Source organism: Rutidosis leptorrhynchoides, chromosome 10, assembly GCF_046630445.1.
Source record: "Rutidosis leptorrhynchoides isolate AG116_Rl617_1_P2 chromosome 10, CSIRO_AGI_Rlap_v1, whole genome shotgun sequence".
In the NCBI taxonomy this organism is placed as follows: domain Eukaryota; kingdom Viridiplantae; phylum Streptophyta; class Magnoliopsida; order Asterales; family Asteraceae; genus Rutidosis; species Rutidosis leptorrhynchoides.
In genome coordinates this window covers 77,411,165-77,423,432 of record NC_092342.1, presented here as the reverse complement: position 1 = coordinate 77,423,432, position 12,268 = coordinate 77,411,165, and positions in this window count along the sequence as shown.

Below are 12,268 nucleotides of genomic sequence, written 5' to 3'. Positions count from 1 at the left end.
TTGAAGCACTTTATGGTAGAAAGTACAGGTCTCCAATTTATTGGAGTGAAGTGGGGGATAGACAGATTACGGGTCCGGAGATAATACAAGAAACTATCGAGAAGATCATTCAAATTCAACAACGGTTGAAAACCGCCCAAAGTCGTCAAAAGAGCTACGCTGACATTAAAAGAAAAGATATAGAATTTGAAATTAGAGAAATGGTCATGCTTAAAGTTGCACCTTGGAAAGGCGTTGTTCAATTTGGTAAACGAGGGAAATTAAATCCAAGGTATATTGGACCATTCCAGGTTATTGATCGTGTCGGACCAGTAGCTTACCGACTTGAGTTACCTCAACAACTCGCGGCTGTACATAACACTTTCCATGTCTCGAATTTGAAGAAATGTTTTGCTAAAGAAGATCTCACTATTCTGTTAGAGGAAATCCAAATCAACGAAAAACTTCAATTCATCGAAGAACCCGTTGAAATAATGGATCGTGAGGTTAAAAGACTTAAGCAAAACAAGATACCAATTGTTAAAGTTCGATGGAATGCTCGTAGAGGACCCGAGTTCACCTGGGAATGAGAAGATCAGATGAAGAAGAAATACCCGCACTTATTTCCAGAAGATACGTCAACACCTCCAACTGCTTAAAATTTCGGGACGAAATTTATTTAACGGGTAGGTACTGTAGTGACCCAAAATTTTTCATGTTTATATATATTAAATGAAATTGATATTTATATGATTAAGTGTTTCCAACATGGTAAGCAATCAAACTTGTTAAGACTTGATTAATTGAAATAGGTTTTATATAGACAATTGACCACCCAAGTTGACTGGTGATTCACGAACGTTAAAACTTATAAAAACTATATGATGTCATATATATGGATATATATATAGTTAACATGGTATTATGATAAGTAAACATATCATTAAGTATATTAACAATGAACTACATATGAACAAGATTACTAACTTAAGGATTTCGAAACGAGGCATATATGTAACGATTATCGTTGTAACGACATTTAATTGTATATATATCATATTAAGATATATTAATACATCATAATATCATGATAATGTAATAATTTAACATCTCATTTGATATAATAAACAATGGGTTAACAACACTTAACAGGATCGTTAACCTAAAGGCTTCAAAACAACATTTACATGTAACGACTAACGATGACTTAACGACTCAGTTAAAATGTATATACATGTAGTGTTTTAATATGTATTCATATACTTTTTAAAGACTTCAAGACACTTATCAAAATACTTCTACTTAACAAAAATGCTTACAATTACATCCTCGTTCAGTTTCATCAACAATTCTACTCATATGCACCCGTATTCGTACTCGTACAATACACAGCTTTTAGATGTATGTACTATTGGTATATACACTCCAATGATCAGCTCTTAGTAGCCCATGTGAGTCACCTAACACATGTGGGAACTATCATTTGGCAACTAGCATGAAATATCTCATAAAATTACATAAATATTAGTAATCATTCATGACTTATTTACATGTAAACAAAATTACACATCCTTTATATCTAATCCATATACCAACGAACAAAAACACCTACAAACACTTTCATTCTTCAATTTTCTTCATCTATTTGATCTCTCTCAAGTTCTATCTTCAAGTTCTAAGTGTTCTTCATAAATTCTATAAGTTCTAGTTTCATAAAATCAAGAATACTTCCAAGTTTCCTAGCATACTTCCAATCTTGTAAAGTGATCATCCAATCTCAAGAAATCTCTCTTATTTATAGTAATATATCTTTCTAATACAAGGTAATACTCATATTCAAACTTTGATTCAATTTCTATAACTATAACAATCTTATTTCGAGTGGAAATCTTACTTGAACTTGTTTTCGTGTCATGATTCTGCTTCAAGAACTTTCAAGCCTGATAAGGCTAAAAAGGAACATATATTTCATAGCAATATCCCTCCTAAATAATAGGTTTTCATATGTAATTGTATTATATTTTCATTGTAATTGTTTAAATAAATAAGTGCGAAGACAAAAGGCGAAAACGAAGATTTGAAGACACAAACGTCCAAAAAGCTCAAATGTACAAGATACAATTCAAATGGTTCAATTTATTGATGAAAAACGTCTACAAATAACAAGAGTACAAGTTACAAAACGCAAAGTACAAGATATTAAATTGTACGCAAGGACGTTCGAAAATCCAGAACCGGGACATGAGTCTACTCTCAACGCGCGACGCAACGGTGCAAAAATTACAAGTCAACTATGCACAAAAATAAAATATAATATTTAAATAATTCTTAAAATTATTTATATATTATATTATTATTTAATTACGTCGACAAGCTAAGATCCAAAAAATTGTGAGCTGGAAAATCAAACTCCACGACTCGCGGAGTTTGAAGGCTTAAAACTCCACGACTCGCGGAGTTTGAAATTTCAGAAATGCCTATAAAAGGCCATGCATTCTGCCGAGTTTAATACATAAAAATAATAATAATAATACTCTGTAATAAATAATATATATATATATATATATATATATATATATATATATATATATATATATATATATATATATATATATAGTATAGCTTAGTTTTATATTAGATTAGTTTGGGTTATGTAAAAGTTATTTTTACGGGTTTTGAAGTCGAAATTCTGTCCGTGTAACACTACGCGATAAATACTCAATGTAAGTTATGTTCTCCTTTTTAAATTAATGTCTCGTAGCTAAGTTATTATTATGCTTATTTAATCCGAAGTAATCATGATGTTGGGCTAATTACTAAAATTGGGTAATTTGGCTTTGTACCATAATTGGGGTTTGGACAAAAGAACGACACTTGTGGAAATTAGACTATGGGCTATTAATGGGCTTTATATTTGTTTAACTAAATGATAGTTTGTTAATTTTAATATAAAGATTTACAATTGGACGTCCCTAAAAATAACCATATACACTCGATCGGACACGATGGGCAGGGTATTTATATGTACGAATAATCGTTCATTTAACCGGACACGGGAATGGATTAATAGTCTATGGAATTATTAAAACAGGGGTGAAATTATGTAAAAGGACACTTGGCATAATTGATAACAAAATATTAAAACCTTGGGTTACACGCAGTCGATATCCTGGTGTAATTATTAAACAAAGTAATAAAACCTTGTTACAGTTTAAGTCCCCAATTAGTTGGAATATTTGACTTCGGACATAAGGATAATTTGACGAGGACACTCGCACTTTATATTTATGACTGATGGACCGTTATGGACAAAAACCAGATGGACTTATCAAATAATCCAGGACAAAGGACAATTAACCCAGTGTAATAAATAATCAAAACTTCAAACATCATGGTTACGGAAGCTTAAATAAGCATAATATATTTTATTTCATTTTTCCTCGTACTTTTATTTATTGTCATATTAATTATTGTTATTTATTTTATATTGTTATTTAAATATCGTCATTTACTATACGCTTCGCTTAAAATATAAATCGACAAACCGGTCATTAAACGGTAAACCCCCTTTTATATATTATTATATATAATTATATATATTTTGTACAAATATAGTTGTTTAAAAATATAGTGTGCAATAAGCCCGCTCCCTGTGGAACGAACCGGACTTACTAAAAACTATACTACTCTACGATTAGGTACACTGCCTATAGTGTTGTAGCAAGGTTTAGGTATATCCCATTTGTAAATAAATAATTAAAACTTGTGTAATTTGTAACGTATTTCGTAGTAAAATATAGTACTATTTCATATACGCCTCGCATAACATCAAGTTTTTGGCGCCGCTGCCGGGGAAATCGGTGAAACGCTATATTTTTAATTTATTTTTGTATAAATATATTTGTATATATTTTTAGAAAAACAATATAAAAAAAACGTTTTGCAAACTCCGCGACTCGCGGAGAATTGCTGGTACGTGGAACCGCGACTCGCGGAGTCGCCCTGACCAGTCTGACCAGAAACCCTATTTCGTATTAATTACGGAATATTATTAATTTTTATTATTTATAAACCCTATTTAATTTATTATTATTAATATTTAGTTTTAGTTTTTAAATTAATTTGTATTTTGTATTTTAATTAGTTTTATTATAAATAAAAATTAATACTTTTATAAAATAATAAAGATAAAAATAATATTTTTATAAAAATTGTACTTTTTACAACTTTAAGTTTATTTTTATTTTTTTTGTTTATTTTTATTTGTTTTTAGCATAATATTTGTATTTTTATTGTTCGTAGCTAGTTTTAAGTTTTAGTTTTTGCCGTAGTTTATTTTTATTTCTAGATTTTTAGGCTTTACCGTAAAAGCCCTTAAGTGCTTTTTCTTTAAATTAAAATTTAGGCGCTTTATAATTTTGCGACGCAGTTTTTAGATTTTAGTGCCTTTTAAGTTGTTGCCGTTTTGGATATAGAATTCCTTTAAGCTTTAATACCTTTAGGCGCAACTTTTTAGATTTAATTTTTAGACTTTTAAGTTTCGACGTTTTTCTTTCTTATTTTTATTTTTAGGCGTTTTTTTCAACGCGCACTCTTTTTCTTTCTTATTTCTCGACACGCTAGTTTTTAGGACTTAGAAATTTTCTCTATTTCTTCTCTATAATTTCTTTAAAATTTCAACGAAAAATTATTTTAAGCGGTTAAATTGATAGACATCCAAATTTTCTGCTTCGTAGTAATAGTTGGATTTGCTAGTGGCTGAGTTGTGAGCTTCCGATTTAAAGGGTTCTGGCTCCCTGCTGCATCTATTGGCTATTCAAAACGTGGGCAAAAGCAGAAAAGTCTATTAATTTGATAACTTATATAATTTTTTTTATTTTATAACTAATAGGATAATTAGTAAATGCACCACATTGTAGCTAAAATTTGGTAATAAACGCATTATGGAAAATCTCGAAAATATCTTAGAAACTCTTTATGACATCCAAAATCAATTTCATCAATACTCTCAAACAGGTGTTGATGACAATTCATTCGGTCAATCTTGGATCACGAATGACGAAATAATAACTGGTTGTGAAATCTGTAGAGATTATTATTCAACATGGGTATGTTATTATTACGTTCCTATGGAAAATTACGCATCCATGGAACCTGAATGGAATGATTATGAGGAATACAATTCTAATTGGGATTATTCCCAAGAATATATCCAAACTCAACAACCAGTAGACGAGGAAAATTATGTGCCTGAAAATTCTTTAGATTATATGAAAATCAAACTCGAAGAACTTGATGCTCAAAATGAACAAATGAAAGAGTTTGTAAATCGGAAAGCTGAAACTCTATCAGATTACACACCTGTTGATCTGAGGAGTCGTGTGCAAGAAAATCTCATATCATCGAATTTTTATGAATTCGAGAGCTCCGAAATCACCAACTATCCCGATGATACTTTTTATTCAGCTTTACCAATTTCACAACATATCGACACATTAGCCTCTACCGACGAAATCATCGACCAATCAATGAATGAAGAAGAAGTAAGGATGACAAATTGGTACTCTTGGGAAAACGATAACGTTGAAAATTTTACCCCCGAGACCAAAGTGGTGGGACCGATAAGTACCGTTAATGAAGAAGAATCTACTCCAATCCCGAAATTCACCATTCCACAACCTTCCAACCCAATATTCTCAATAGACGAGTCATCTACCAAAGATGAACTACGAGCTGTAATAGATAATGACACCTCGGATTTCACCCAATTGGGTAATAGAGGTGAAAACTTTGATCTCGAGAATAAAAGGAAGGAAACGTTAGAAATTGTCCACCCTATAATATGTATGTCGATGTATATCGATCCATTTGACCAAGAACCAGAAAAGAGACATATCCATTTACTAAAAGCTACACTTAAAAAAGAATTAGGTAGTGACGATCGGGTGGGTCTAAACTTTAAACCCATTAATATAATATATACCACCCGAGATGTAAATAACTGGCTCATTATTTTAATTCGTGGAACTTATTCTACCGACTTCACATGTCGTCAGCTAAGTATGGGGAAGTCTAACCCCACTTAACGTTAAATTAGGGGTTCGGGTTAGTGCATAACTAGTTAATAAAAATGCACTATTAGGGTAAAAGACGCATTTTTAAAAATTAGCAAACAGTTCAGAAAAGCAACCGTTTTTGAAGAAAAACATGTGTGATAAAACAAGAAGGAATGAACGATGAGGCGCGCCATCTATCATTCGACGAGCTTTGTAATTACAAACTGGGTATTTTCAATCACTTTTCTACACTAATCACCCTCATGAATTTATAATTAGAGTCTGATTTCATGCAAATGAGGGCATTGCATGATCTTAAGTGTAGGGAAGGGTTAATAATTCTCTCGGGTTTACACTTGGTTTTATTTGCCAAATTTTCTGAAAATTTGAAAAAATTTCAACTAAATGAATTCAAAATCATGTTTATACATATTTATGAACGATGAAAATTAGGTGTTAATACCGAAATTATCGTTACCTCGGAAAGGACATAAATTGAGAAACACCCTAAAACGATTGAATTCATTTAAAATGGAATAAAGGAGAATAAAAGGCAAAGAAAGAAACTAAGTGTGGGGAGAATGTACCAAGTTATTCAATTAAAAACTATCTATCACATGTTTCTGTAAAGTTATTGCAGGTACTTTTGTTTTGGACGATTTTAATCAGTTTTACCCGATTTACTGTAATATATTTGAAAGAAAAGATGGATCTACACGATGAATCAATTCCATCATTAAAAGGAAGTAAAGTCTTCCGAAAAAGACACGCGCTTCTTGATTTAGGTCAAGAAATTGTCGTCCAGACCAGCTATAGGTTGACGAAAAATCTAGAAAAGTCATCTCTAAAATCAGCAGGAAATCCACGAACCTCGGCATCAAACAGGGTCGCCAGGTGGTCAGATTTATCCTAACCATGAGAAGGATTTATCTCGTAAAATGGGGAGGGCGCCGTGCAAATTAGCTTAATAAGACTAATGAATCAGACCCCCAGAAAGGATAATCTCCTTAAAGATTAAAAATCAGCTTTTAAGCCTGATATTACTCAATCCTTGAGATTGACCTTAAAGATTGAGAATTCAAACTCATGGAATTCAATGATATCTAAACTCGAGCTTGAACGAGAAATTATTTTGATAAAAATTAAAATCGATTTGTTTTCTGAAAACCTATTTTCAATGCATTCATTACCATTGAACGTAAAATCTTAGGAATTCACCTGGAATTCATTAGGTCACCTGAACCAAATCGGGTGTCAACCGTAAGAACGGTGGTTGCATAGCATGGTCGAAGACAGGACCTTGTGCCAGACCGGAAAAATTTTAGGATGATCTTTACTATTGCTCCTACTAAGGATAGTAATAGCATCCGACACGTTTTTGGACCATAATTAAATGCATGTCATTAGACATTGCCTTAACAGTTTCTTGTTCATCGCTTTCCTTTACAACCGGACGGTAGTTTGCCGAAAGTTAATATACGGGACAAGTAAACTGGACGTGTTGCTTTCCTAATACAAGGTTAGCAAGTGGGTAACACAAAACCACAAGTGTTGAGCTAAAATTTTCAAATCTGAAACCCACACAACCCACAAAAATATTTTGCAAACACCGGTGAAGGGTTATTCCGGAAAACTTGTCTAGGGTAAAAGCTAGATTGAATTTTCAAAAGATCAAATATTTTCATAAAGATCCAATTTCCTACCGGATCTAAATTTTCATAGTCATGTGGGACTGTAAACCGCCTTTCAAATGTGCACTTTGCTTTGGAAACCGAAAGTAAATCGGCTATTTGATTGCAAGTGTCGTTGACCTAAACCCGAGGCAACTGTGGATGACACACCCACTTTTAACCATGGTTCCATCGTTACTATCATTGTTTATACCACCATATCAAAATCACTGATGTACAAAGTGTGATGAATAAAAAAGTGATTCATGTATGTTTTTATTTCAAGTTCTGTATTGCTTGAGGACAAGCAACACTCAAGTGTGGGGATATTTGATAAGGCTAAAAAGGAACATATATTTCATAGCAATATCCCTCCTAAATAATAGGTTTTCATATGTAATTGTATTATATTTTCATTGTAATTGTTTAAATAAATAAGTGCGAAGACAAAAGGCGAAAACGAAGATTTGAAGACACAAACTTCCAAAAAGCTCAAATGTACAAGATACAATTCAAAAGGTTCAATTTATTGATGAAAAACGTCTAAAAATGACAAGAGTGCAAGTTACAAAACGCAAAGTACAAGATATTAAATTGTACGCAAGGACGTTCGAAAATCCGGAACCGGGACATGAGTCAACTCTCAACGCGCGACGCAACGGTGCAAAAATTACAAGTCAACTATGCACAAAAATAAAATATAATATTTAAATAATTCTTAAAATTATTTATATATTATATTATTATTTAATTACGTCGACAAGCTAAGATCCAAAAAATTGTGAGCTGGAAAATCAAACTCCACGACTCGCGGAGTTTGAAGGCTTAAAACTCCACGACTCGCGGAGTTTGAAATTTCAGAAATGCCTATAAAAGGCCATGCATTCTGCCGAGTTTAATACATAAAAATAATAATAATAATACTCTGTAATAAATAAATAAATAAATAAATAAATATATATATATATATATATATATATATATATATATATATATATATATATATATATATATATATATATAGTATAGCTTAGTTTTATATTAGATTAGTTTGGGTTATGTAAAAGTTATTTTTACGGGTTTTGAAGTCGAAATTCTGTCCGTGTAACACTACGCGATAAATACTCAATGTAAGTTATGTTCTCCTTTTTAAATTAATGTCTCGTAGCTAAGTTATTATTATGCTTATTTAATCCGAAGTAATCATGATGTTGGGCTAATTACTAAAATTGGGTAATTTGGCTTTGTACCATAATTGGGGTTTGGGCAAAAGAACGACACTTGTGGAAATTAGACTATAGGCTATTAATGGGCTTTATATTTGTTTAACTAAATGATAGTTGGTTAATTTTAATATAAAGATTTACAATTGGACGTCCCTATAAATAACCATATACACTCGATCGGACACGATGGGCAGGGTATTTATATGTACGAATAATCGTTCATTTAACCGGACACGGGAATGGATTAATAGTCTATGGAATTATTAAAACAGGGGTGAAATTATGTAAAAGGACACTTGGCATAATTGATAACAAAATATTAAAACCTTGGGTTACACGCAGTCGATATCCTGGTGTAATTATTAAACAAAGTAATAAAACCTTGTTACAGTTTAAGTCCCCAATTAGTTGGAATATTTGACTTCGGACATAAGGATAATTTGACGAGGACACTCGCACTTTATATTTATGACTGATGGATCGTTATGGACAAAAACCAGATGGACTTATCAAATAATCCAGGACAAAGGACAATTAACCCAGTGTAATAAATAATCAAAACTTCAAACATCATGGTTACGGAAGCTTAAATAAGCATAATATATTTTATTTCATTTTTCCTCGTACTTTTATTTATTGTCATTTTAATTATTGTTATTTATTTTATATTGTTATTTAAATATCGTCATTTACTATACGCTTCGCTTAAAATATAAATCGACAAATCTGTCATTAAACGGTAAACCCCCTTTTATATATTATTATATATAATTATATATATTTTGTTCAAATATAGTTGTTTAAAAATATAGTGTGCAATAAGCCCGCTCCCTGTGGAACGAACCGGACTTACTAAAAACTATACTACTCTACGATTAGGTACACTGCCTATAGTGTTGTAGCAAGGTTTAGGTATATCCCATTTGTAAATAAATAATTAAAACTTGTGTAATTTGTAACGTATTTCGTAATAAAATATAGTACTATTTCATATACGCCTCGCATAACATCAAAGTCATCCAAGGATTCTTTGAAGTTAGATCTATTTTTCTCATTTCCAGTAGGTTTATCCACAAAACCTAAGGTAGTAATGATGTTCATAACATCATTCGATTCATATATATAAAACTACCTTATTCGAAGGTTTAAACTTGAAATCACTAGAACATAGTTTAGTTAATTCTAAACTTGTTCGCAAACAAAAGTTAATCCTTCTAACTTGACTTTTAAAATCAACTAAACACATGTTCTATATCTATATAATATGCTAACTTAATGATTTAAAACCTGGAAACACGAAAAACACCGTAAAATCGGACATACGCCGTCGTAGTAACACCGCGGGCTGTTTTGGGTTTGATAATTAAAAACTATGATAAACTTTGATTTAAAAGTTGTTATTCTGAGAAAATGATTTTTCTTATGAACATGAAACTATATCCAAAAATCATGGTTAAACTCAAAGTGGAAGTATATTTTTCAAAATGGTCATCAAGACGTCGTTCTTTCGACTGAAATGACAACCTCTTACAAAAATGACTTGTAACTTATATTTCCGACTATAAACCTATATTTTTTCTATTTAGATTCATAAAATAGAGTTCAATATGAAACCATACCAATTTGATTCACTCAAAACGGATTTAAAACGAAGAAGTTATGGGTAAAACAAGATTGGATATTTTTGCTTGTTGTAGCTACGTGAAAATTGGTAACAAATCTATATTAATCATATCCTAGCTAACTTGTATTGTATTATACATGTATTTTAATATATTATGTAATCTTGGGATACCATAGACTCGTATGAAAATGTTTTGACATATCATATCGACCCATCTATATATATTATTTGGAACAACCATAGACACTCTATATGCAGTAAAGTTGGAGTTAGCTATACAGGGTTGAGGTTGATTCCAAAAATATATATACTTTGAGTTGTGATCTAGCCTGAAACGTGTATACACTGGGTCGTAGATTGGGTCAAGATAATATATATCAATTTATTTTCTGTACATCTAACTATGGAAAACTAGTTGTAGGTTACTAACGAGGACAACTGACTTAATAAACTTAAAACATTAAAATGTATTAAAAATGTTGTAAATATATTTTGAACATACTTTGATATATATGAACATATTTGTTATAGGTTCGTGAATCGACCAGTGGCCAAGTCTTACTTCCCGACGAAGTAAAAATATGTGAAAGTGAGTTATAGTCCCACTTTTAAAATCTAATATTTTGGGATGAGAATACATGTAGTTTTATAAATGTTTTACGAAATAGACATAAGTAAATGAAACTACTTTATATGGGTGAATGATCGAAGCCGAATATGCCCCTTTTTAGCTTGGTAGCCTAAGAATTTGGGAACAGACCCCAAATTGACGCGAATCCTAAAGATAGATCTATCGGGCCTAACAAGCCCCATTCTGAAATTTGGAATGCTTTAGTACTTCAAAATTATCATGTCCGATGGGTGTCCCGGAATGATGGGGATATTCTATATGCATCTTGTTAATGTCGATTACCAGGTGTTCACCATATGAATGATTTTTATCTCTATGTATGGGATGTATATTTAAATATGAAATCTTGTGGTCTATTATTATGATTTGCTAATATATAGGTTAAACCTATAACTCACCAACATTTTTGTTGACGTTTTAAGCATGTTTATTCTCAGGTGATTATTAAGAGCTTCCGCTGTTGCATACTAAAATAAGGACAAGATTTGGAGTACATGCTTGTATAATATTATGTAAAAACTGCATTCAAGAAACTTATTTTTGATGTAATATATTCGTATTGTAAACCATTATGTAATGGTCGTGTGTAAATGGTATATTTTAGATTATCATTATTTGATAATCTACGTAATGCTTTTTAAACCTTTATAGATAAAATAAAGGTTATGGTTGTTTTAAAAATGAATGCAGTCTTTGAAAAACGTCTCATATAGAGGTCAAAACCTCACGACGAAATCAATTAATATGGAACGTTTATAATCAATATGAACGGGACATTTCAATATTCTCCAAAGCCACTACTCGAACGTGAAACTCGTTGACTTCTTCTGTTACTCCGGGATGATTGGCGGTTGAAACGAGGGGATGAATATGGTTTAGAATTTGTGAGATTATATAATCATGGCGAGATATTCTGTAGATGAGGGTGAAAATGGTGTTTCGGATAGGTTTGTCGGTAAGTGCTTCAGGTTCTTTGCCAAGAGGTAAATTCGGTTGGTGGAAAGGACCGCCTTCTTCTATTCTTCATTGATTAAGTCGATTATGAACTCAGCCCCTATTCGTCTAGAATTGATGATGGATGA